The sequence below is a fragment of the Meleagris gallopavo genome, chromosome 1, assembly GCF_000146605.3.
Source record: "Meleagris gallopavo isolate NT-WF06-2002-E0010 breed Aviagen turkey brand Nicholas breeding stock chromosome 1, Turkey_5.1, whole genome shotgun sequence".
Taxonomy (NCBI): domain Eukaryota; kingdom Metazoa; phylum Chordata; class Aves; order Galliformes; family Phasianidae; genus Meleagris; species Meleagris gallopavo.
In genome coordinates, this window is record NC_015011.2 from 67,929,841 (window position 1) to 67,940,310 (window position 10,470).

The following is a 10,470-nucleotide window of genomic DNA, read 5'->3' on the forward strand; positions in this document are numbered from 1 at the left end:
CGCTGCCGGCACCAGGTGACGCAGGGGCCGCGCCGGAGCCTGCCGCCCGCCCTCTACCCGTGTTTATTTGTATGTTGAGCCCTTCTTTCTGGCACTTTCTCTCCCGGTCTCCTAGCTGTCCGTTTGATGGAGCTTATGGTTATGTGAAAACGAAATAAAATCCCGGCGCTCGGCAGCTAGTCGTGTCGGTGCGGAGTTGTTAGAGCCGCCGGGGCGCGGGGCTGGCAGAGTCAGGTGCAGCTCGCCAGCCGTGTGTGCGCGCCGCTCTGCTCTTCCTGCAGCCTTGCTGCCGTTAAATAAGGAATAAAAACGCTTTGAAGGCAAAAGCCGCGGTGTAATGGCAGCTACAGCTTTAGCAGGGGGCACGCGTTGTGCCAGAGCGAGGACGTGCCGCCTCTTTCTGTGGGACTGCGGCATTGAGAGATGTGCCCGATTCCTTTTTCCCAACTGAACGGGCTGCTGCTCCGCGGCTGCCAGCGCCGCGTGTGCTGGGAGTCGCCGTGCCGGGTAACTGTGTGGCTTTGAGAGCTCGGTGCGGCTGCAGAGCGAAACAAACCGGGGCGAGGACGGGGATCTGAGCTCCAGCGAGGAAGGAAGGCGGGAAGATCGGGGCTGCGATAAACAGCGCTGAAAAATGGCAGGAGAACAATGTTTACTTTTGAATATATGGCCCTCTGCCAGCCTGGCGCTGGTTTTTAGGTTAACAGAGGTTGGAGGAAGGGCCAGACCGAGGCGTGGCTAGCTGCTGTCAAGGATAAAAAAGTCTGCAAATTGCTGTCCTCAGCTTTTTTTCCTCTCCTCCACCCCCAGCCCCCCCCCGACGGAAAAAAGGCAGCGCTTGCTCTTAGGGCTATTAAAAATGATGCAGAATTTTAACCATCTGCTGCACCAGGTACTCCACACTGGTACTACGGATCTGTGTTTTCGCAGAGGGAAGACCTGCAGAGCTTTCAAATTGCAAAACTGCATTTAAGCGTTTAAATATTTCATGAAATAGCACCCTTAAAGCCAGATTCCTTTTAATTGCGAATTGAGAAATAGGTTTTAGCAAAATCGAAGCATTTTCCATCCTTAACGTGCTGCCAGGGAGGGGGGAGTTCTAAAAGGGGCACAGGTGTATTGCTGAGGACATGGTGCCGGCGCTGCAGAAATGCTGTCACTGCAAGCACTGTAAGGCTCCAGAAACGGCCAGAGATAGAAACTGAGTATTTTGTAGCCTTGCGTTTTCTCCTAAGGGCTTTTGACTGAAGTGTGCGAGACATAACTGCGTGTGGAGAGTCATCTCTTGCACTTGACCAGCTGCTTGTGTACGTATCGGAGCAATATTACCTAATGAATAACATGGAGATTGGAGAAGAAACCGGGCTGCCAACATGGCCTCGTGAACTATGTTAGTATGCCCAGCTCAGGGGGGAAGACCGCTTCTAAATAATAATGGGTGGAAAAAATGTTTTTGAAGTGGTGAGGCTTAAAGAAGAAAATAGCAGGAATCTTTAATGTGGTATTCTTTTCGAAATTAGATTAACTATTTAACTGCCATAAGCAGCAAATTAAATATTTCAAATATTAATAAATCACAACGTAATGTTTATTTGGAGTAAGACTAAGAAAATTAGAGGTTATTGCCTTATAATTCATCTATGTATTTAAGATCAATTAGCAAGTAAATGGAGAAAGAGGTTGTAGTGAAGTACTTGAGGCATACAGTTCCATTGAAAATGCTTTAAGAGTTTGCTTTTTCTCTTGTAAGTTCTGTCTGTACTGTCTTGTTACCTAAAGTTGCTGGTTATTATTTGTAACTGGGAGGGCTGGATTTTCTTTAAATGAAATGTCTATTATCTGCAAATGAACGTTTGAGAAAGGCAGTTAAGTTGTGAAACCAAAATAAGGGCCCAGTTAAACCTCTTCTCTCAAATTTAAAAAATTTTAAAAACAAAATACTATACTGTAGATGTCTTATAGATGAGGTAAATTTTCTTACTTTAAAGTGGGAGATTGAGGGCTGTATTTTACCACCTGTTGCCTAGTGCAGAAAAGCATTCAGGGGGAGGGAGGTATTCAGTCATCTTGCAAGCCTGTGCTGTCTGTAAGGAAAACAGCTTCTTTTTATCTCTGCTTTTAGGTGCTGCATAAAATTGTACAATACATTTGCTTCAGACAGCGCCAGAGAAGCATAATGAGGTGTTTAGTCACAGTTCAGATGTGTTATTGGTAGAAAACAGTATAGGAACTGTAGGCTGGGTTTTCAAGGGAATAGTCCTTGTAATCGAGGGTTGCCTAAATCCCAAGATTGTATCCAGGCACTGCTGGGTCTCTCAATTATCTGTTTTTTGTTAGGCTCTTATCTGGTGGAGATTTTATTTTTCCTGCAAGGCCTTCATTATGACTGGGGATTTTGCTTATGTTGGGTTTTGTGTTTTCTGTTTTTTTGCTTGGTTTTTTTTTTTTTTTCCTGTTAACTCCTGGATTTCTGTTTGCTCCCTTTCTTGTAGAGCACCTCTGTAGATACAAATGGAAATCTAGAGTAAGTGTGCTTTTCTGACACAGATTGTATGAGTGGGAGGGGCCTAGCAGGTGGTGACTGTTACAGACAGGTAAAATAATGGCATGGTAGTGCTGTCATCATCATATTTGTGTTTAAAAGTCAGTGTTGTGTACCAGAGTGTTCCGTTATAGTGAGAGCTATGCCTCATATTCTGCAGTTGAGAGAAAAAAGATTTCTGCATGAATAAATGTCTATGAATACAGCGGTGTTGATACGATTCTGCAAGTATTTTACTGTATGTGCAAATGTGTATGCAGCCAGTGTACTGTATCTAACCTTGCATTGTGCAGGCTTTGAGATTTACAAAGCTGTATATTGGCAACCTGTTAGGATGGAGGAGCATGCAAAATGCCCTTGTGAACAGCCCTTCTGATACTGAAAGTGCACAACACGTTCATAAGAGTGTTTTTCTGTGATGATGGAGTCGTAAATGAATAAATAAGAAGTGGTGGGATTATAAATTATTTTGGACTTGGCATTATATAATGACTATAATACTTAAAATATCATCATCCTCGGGCATTCATCTTAATGTAACCTTAACATTTTTATATCAACTCACTCTGTCAAGAGATGTAATAGCATTGAGCTGCAGATTTTGGTCTCATTATTTAGTTCTAAATTAAGAAAACAAAAACAAACAAAAAACCAAGTGACTTTAATAATGTTAATTTCTCTGTCCTTATGAAAGCTGAACAATACCTTTGTGCAGTTGTTGCAAAAACTGAGATTAAGTTCCTTACCCCTACTTATACTTATTTTTGCTTTGTTGTTTAATCCTGTAGCTAGTTACTTGAAGTGTGTTGCTGGGTCTTCTCTCTCTTCTCTCTCTTCTCTCTCTTCTCTCTCTTCTCTCTCTTCTCTCTCTTCTCTCTCTTCTCTCTCTTCTCTCTCTTCTCTCTCTTCTCTTCGTTTCGTTTTTTTTTTTTGGGGGGGGGGGAGTTATGGCTTGTTGTTTTGGGTGTTTTGTTTTTTGAGTTACTGGAAAAAAGTGTTTTTATCACTCTGTATTTCTATTCAGTATTCTATGGTTGAATAGAATATGAAATGTAGTGTAATTAATGTTGTTTAAATAATGAATTAAAGCCAGCAGATGATACAGTGTGCAAAACTGTTTTCAACAACAATCAATTTCTATAATGTTCTATGTACTGTGAAATTATTCATGATATGAATTGTGTAAAATATAACAACAGTAAGTACATGTTGAGTGATACTGCAGTACTATTCTGTTGAAGATACAGTGATCCAATTCATTGAAGAGAGTACCTCTGGAACATCTGTCAAAGGTTGTCTTGTTTTGGTTTCTATTACAAAGTCCACAGGCTTATGCCAAGATATTCTGAAAAGCCTCTCATTTGTCATTTTTACATTAGCAATGAAATAGATAAAATACTACATTCTAAAAAGAGCGAGAGGGCTTGATTCTGCTGTCAGTACAGAACATTCTTAATGACATTTCTTGTGATTTGAATAGAGCCAAATCAGACCTACCAAATTTGTTTGAAATGAAACAGAAAATAAAAATATATTTGTATAAATATACTTATTTGCTTCTAATCTGCTTAATTAAGTCAGCCATGTGGTATCTGGTGTCCATTAAAAATGTACTTATGATCTTTTTTTAATTTTTTTTTTCAGTGCCTGGCTTAGAATGCATTTCATGGTCAGTGGAAAAAAATGAGGAAGAGGAGGGTGTGGCTGCCGCTTAGAGAATTTGGCTGTGCAGGCAGGGACTGGCTTTGGGGTTGTGATCCTTCAACCTCAGAGAAAGAAGACTTCTCTTAGGTAAAAGAGATTTCTTTATTATTATTTTTTTTAATAATGAGAAATCACGTAGGCATGTAATCCTGTTATTTTTAAATCCTTACTCATTAATCTCATATTAATGCATATTTTGAAAGGATGGTCAGTTCTCACAGTCGTTGAGTTTGATGGTGTCTTTAATTGCGTCTTCTTTTGCCCCAGATTTCTTGACTCACTAATCACGACAAAACCCACAAAAACTAGTTGCAACATTTCTAGTCTAGTAAGGAAAGTGCTTTGATGTTTTCTTTATTGAGGATATCCACTACGGGGCAGATCTTGTAGACTCTGAAGTGTATCTGTAACCAGTTCTTAATTTCTGTACAGAATGCTTCAGTGTCAGCCACAGAACTGACATGGATACTCAGATCTTTTCTTCTCTAGTTCCTTATGTTATGAGTGAAACTACTTGATCACAAAAGGTTGGAATGAAACTTTGACTATTTTAAAGTAAAAATTCTTGAGGAATGAGATCTTGACAGTATTTCTAGTAAAAGTATGTGTATCTTGCTTACACATACTTTGTTAATAATGCTTATTTACATTCTTAATAGACGTTAAACCTCTTTTCTTCTGCAGGGACAAGGTATTATCACTGTATATATTCCTCCACTGTAGTAAATGTTATTCTGGTATTTTGAAAATGCGTGGCTTTTGTTGATGCTGTGAGTGAAAGTGGAGCTGCAGAAACTTCTTCAGTAGTTTAACCACTCACAGGTGTGGTTACAGAATCTGTTCCCTCATCTCCTGTCTTACATTTGAGCTCATCATCTTGTAATTATGCATCCTTGTTCTCCTTTGAAGAGCAGCAGGGTGTGGGTGTGGGTTGTGGTGAGGTATTATCACATTTTGGATGAATTGTTAGCCACAAGACTAAAGGCTAAGTGTAGCAAACCACCACACAAGTGGCAATATCCCAGCATCTGACACACATCTTGGAATCTCTTAGAATTATTAAATGGGTTTTACAAATAATGATGTGTGGATGGGGAAAAAAGATAATAAAATAAGGAAACACATTTGTATTGTGAAGTAGAATCTTATAATCTTATAAATTCTTCCTAATTATTTGGAGTGAGAGGAAAAGCAGGTTGGAAAAAAAAATATGTGCTTCCAAGTATTTTTGTGAAGTTTGAGAAATGCATTGGTAGCATTGCATCAGGCACAGCGTCTAACTTAGTAAAAATGAAACAATTTATCCTCTACACTGTATCTTTTTCTTTTGTTGGGGGAAGGTGGAGGTAGGAAGAGGCTTTGGGGATCATTGTTTTTAACCATAGCAAACATTTAAATGTAGAAATCACTGCACTGGATTAGATCTGCAGTCTAATCAATGCTAAGTCTACTCAGACCATTCTTACAAAGGGTTTATTGGTACAAAAATGCAGGGCAAAAACAACCAGCATTTGATCCTTCTGGAATATCCTGTCCTTTTCAGAAAAAGGGCCAGCCAGATACCTTGGCTTTGTTACAGATTTGTGCAAGGGTATTTCCAGCAAACAATCCTATTTAACACTATGTTTTTCTAGGCTGTGCATAGAACAGTATTCTTTCATAGTCTAACTGATGTCCCTTAATGAAGAACTGTGGCACTGATTTTCACATGCTTAGCCTACAGTTAGTGAGATAATATATTTCCATAGTTTTAATGCTGCTCATTTAATTTTACTGCACGGTCTCCTGTTCAACACTGTAAGTGAAAAAGTTCAGCTCTGATTTTCAAAGCGTGCATCTCTGTTGTGTTCCCTGTTGCCTCGTGTGCTTGATAACATCGTCTCTTTGTCATGTTACATGGCAGTCATCTCGAGAGCCAGATCATTTTAGTCACCTGCCCTTACACTCATGTTCTGTTTTTAGTTTTAATTAGTTTTAATGAAGTAAGGTAAAGAGAACTGTAGACAGCATTCTTCTTGAAGGTATTTCTCTGTCAGGTAAACACTAGAAGCATAGTTTCTGTGCTTTATTGCATGCACTGTTAAAATTGTTTTCTTTTTTCTTGACAGTGCTTTTGAATTGTTGTGACGGCACCCAGATCTTTTTTCCTTTGCTGAGAATGATGCAATGAAACTTACTTAATAATTATCAAAAAGTATTTATCATGTTGTTTCATAGTCGTTTCACTTTGTTAAATTTCTTCAGTAATCCAAATACACTCCAAGTGTCAATTTTGCCTCTTTATTTTACAGTTGATTTTTCGATGCTACTAAATAATGTTAAAAGCTGATGCAAGTGTAACTTCTGCATGCAATTACTGTTAACCTTTTTCTTCTTAAGTGTCTTTTTTATTCCTGCATTTTGCTTTGGGCTACTTAGTTCATTTTTAATCATTAGTCTAAATTTCAGTCACAATTGCTCTGTTTTCTTTATGATCTTTGAGTCATTATCAAAGGCCTTTTGAATGGCCAAGTAAATAATAATTGCATCTGCAGAGCCACTCCAATAAAAAAAAAAAAAGACATATTTTTCATTACGTTAGCTATGTTGTTTTTCTCTCCATTCTGTAACCTCTTAGACATTCAGGTTAACATCTTTTCAAGTAGCCTTCCAACCATATTATTAAATGCTAGAATTCATTGGCATGTAATGTGAATTATATCTGTGGCTATTTAAGGAGGGGAGTACTACTCTTTCATTCCAGATAGGAGAATGCTTTTTCTTTTTTCTTTCTTTTTTTGATTGGAAACGCTGATTTCAACCTTGAGCAGCCTGTCTTGTCTTGTAGTTTATCCAGTTATTTCTGCACTGCTCTCTCACCCTTTACTTGCAGAAAAAGAGATTAACGAGATGTAATCTGGAGGGTTCCAAAAATGCAATTTAATCACTTTGTTAGGACAAATCTTTTTGAATGGTTTCTGCCTGCTCTAGGCCTAAAAAGAAGTTGTTCTTTTCAGGCTGAAGACTGCCTCTGGGTCTGTCTGAATTTCTGGCCATTGGGAGAAGAGTGGACAGTATTGTTCCACCCAGAAAATTTGATATGTGCAAGAACTTTGTGTCACAGAGTCACATTTCCTCTAACTATCTTCCTGTTCCAAGAAGGAATGTTTTATTCCATAACTTCTTGTAGTGTGGTTTTCCTTCCCATTTTGGATTTAGATATTGCTGTTGGCTGCTGTGAAAGAAAAAGAATTGGAGAATGAAGGACTTGCAGGGTGAGAAGGATATGGTCTTGCATTTCTTCAGGAGGATTAGTAGTTGTAGAAATGTATGTTTTTTCTTAACATAGCTCTCATCAGGAACCCAGCTATCAAGAAATGTGAATATGGCCATATGGCCATATATATAAGTTGAGTTTACTCTTGTGTGTGACTAAAGATCTCAAGGTCATAATCAGCCATTATCTTTTTTGCAGTTTTTCCTCCTCTTCAGTCACTCCCTTTTTTCCCCAGTATTATTTCAAACCTACCAGACAACTGTTGTGCAGTTTTCTTGCATCTAACGTATGTCAATAAATTGTCCCTATGTCTTTGATTCTTTGGTTCAGTCCTTCTGCTTCTAATCTCAGGTTTAAATATTACTTTGTAAGTACATTCTTTGTTCTATTAATTTCAGCTCAGTGCTTTTTGTTTTTGAAAAAAGACACCTCTTTGCCTTGACATATGTAAAGTTTTTCTCAGTACCCAGTTTGCCCTTGTCCACGTATTTCCTCTGTGTTTAGAGATTGTCTCCCTTTATTTTGAACCGGTAAGCTATGCCTGCATAATCTTTCACATGTAAAAGCAGAGTGTTCCCATTTAAGTCAATGGTAAGATCTGATAAACATGCAATGAGACAATATGTTACTGGATTTTCCTGTAGGTTATTTTAAATACCTGTTGTATTTTGTTTCTTCCTAGGAGCTTGTTTTGCTAAGGAAATTGACTTTTTTTAAACTTAGTTGTCTGTCACGGCTTTCCAACTTCAGTTTTCTTTCTTTGACCCTTGGTGCATTAAAAAGCCCAATATTTTTCTTGTACATTTTGGGGAATAACAGTCACTGGAAACTGCGTGATTAGATTCATATGTTCTATACAAAGAAGTGGAAAGGTCAGAAATGAAGGGAGTTGTACTCAGTGCCAGTCATTCAGTCACCTGCAGTGGGCATGTCACCCAGCTTGATGCCAACGCGTAGTCTAGAAGTTTCTTTTATGTTGTGAGCCCTCTGGCCTAAACCTCATGCTTCCTGGTGGCATGTGCCATCTACAGAGGCTTTTTCCTTTCAGTTTTCCTGATGATAGTCTCTTTCCCTCCCTTCCTATTGGGGTAAGAAAAGACCAGAAACAGCAAGAACAAGGAACAGCAAGGGTGAGTGAAGGAAGCGATTCTTTTCACAAACAGAAAATACAGTAAAGCAAATGTAATGTTATTTCTTTTGAATTCTTGATTTCATTTCTCTCTTCAAATCCATATAAAACAAATTGAAATTCATGGGTTCCTGCTATGAAGAAGCTTGCAAACAGGAAGAGTCACTTCTCAGATGTCCTGAGGAGGGAGGAGTGCAAGAACCTTTCTCATCCTGCATATTGCTTGAGAATGCATGGCTAGCAGAAGAGGGAGAAAGGGGCATGCTGTCTGGGTCTAATGAGACCCCAGATTGCTTCATCTGGAATGAGAAACTTCAAGTGTTAATTCCTGTTGCTAGACTCTACATGTAAAACTACATGCATTGTTATGGATTCAAAATGTGTTATTTTGCACAAAGTATCTAAGAACTGGAAGACACCCTTCCTCCTATCTCAAATAGTTAATCTAGACAACTTTTGTACCCTCTGGTTTAGGACCTTGTTTTGGAGCCGGGCACTCCTGGACCTCCTTAGAAAGTCTGCTGACATGGGTAATCTAGTGCTCATTTTCAACTGCACTTAGTCTCTGAGGAATCTGTCTGTGGTACTAAGCTCCCTGGTGCAAAGATTTTGGTCAGCGTGGCACCCCTGCCTGGCCTTAATCATATTCTCTTCCTGAGCTCCTAGCAATGTTTAGATTCTTCAAGTGTACCTGCCTGATGGTAGAGGGGAAAATGTTTTATCTAGGCCGCTCGATTTACATGCTGTTTTCCCCCCATCCTGGCTGAGTACCTGGTGGTAAGACTTATATCCTGGTAAGCGGTATTGCCACAGATAAGGAAGCCTACACATGAAGCCTTTCTTCTGTTGATAAATCTCATATTAATAATGTTGTCCCAGGATATTGTAAACGAGTTGCTAACAGAAAGCTCAAGAGCAAAAGTAAGTGCTTATTTAACCTGATTAAGCCTAGATAGTGGCATGCATGATTTCTAATAGGCAGCACATTTTTCCTTTATTTTTGTCTGTTTCTTTTTTACTAGTGAATAATCCTGGAGCTGGCCATTATGTTCTCCAGCATCAGGTACTTTTTTCTGCACATTTGTATACTGTGAAATATTTTAAGGTTTACGTTTATGATAGCTACAAAAGATCACAGTTTTTAAACTGTTTTAAGACCCAAACAATTTTATAAATCAGCTTAGAACTTTCTCAGAGATGTTGAAAACAAAGCGTGCTGAGGTGGTAGTTTTCACACAAAATGTTTTGATAACTTCAAAACAATTCACTAACTGTGCAGCAATTAGCCTGGTTTTGGAAGGAAGACTACATGAATTTTGTATGTATTTTTTTCTCGGGAAATATCATGCCATTGAGCCTTGGCGGCTGAAGGTGTCTCTATGTTTGAAGAAGTGGAAGGAAAAAAAAAAAATTGGAATGATTTAGTGACTGAAGAGAGTTGCCACTTGCATGAGCTCCATCCCTGGGGATATGACCTTTTTAATCCTCTTTAGTTAATGTATTGGTGATCTTTACTTAGGCAGAGTAAACAGTGCTGTTGTGAACAAAGGGGAGGTCATGCTTCCTGCATTACACTCTGACCCCGGGGTCACGGCCTTTGTTCCCCGCTCAATGGGAATTGCTCTCCAAGGGCCACCACAAAATGGAGAACTAATTTCGGCGCGTGCTGGCGGAGAATGGCAGCATACCGGAGGGAAGGCCTCAGCTCCCTGCTTGCTGGTGGCGGCTGTGCCCGGACCTCACTGAGGAGAGTGTGCTGCTTGGGCCTGCCACCACCGGGAACTTGATTGTGCTGCGTGCTGTCTTTACTCGTTTTTCTTTTGTTTTCCTTCTTTTTTT

The 10,470-nt window shown here is 39.4% G+C and overlaps 1 long non-coding RNA gene across 10 annotated transcripts in view; it reads left to right on the top strand.

The window, feature by feature from the left end:
• The first annotated feature begins 6 nt into the window (after window positions 1-6).
• The window catches only part of LOC104912401, a 135,922-nt gene continuing 125,458 nt past the window's right edge, over window positions 7-10,470 (top strand). For 8 of the 10 annotated variants that reach the window (XR_004161107.1, XR_004161106.1, XR_004161110.1 and 5 more), the window contains exons 1-2: window positions 7-1,390; window positions 4,187-4,333. This is a non-coding gene — a long non-coding RNA (uncharacterized LOC104912401). The remainder of the gene's footprint in view (window positions 1,391-4,186; window positions 4,334-10,470) is intronic. The other 2 variants (XR_004161111.1, XR_004161108.1) reach the window with 2 other exon arrangements.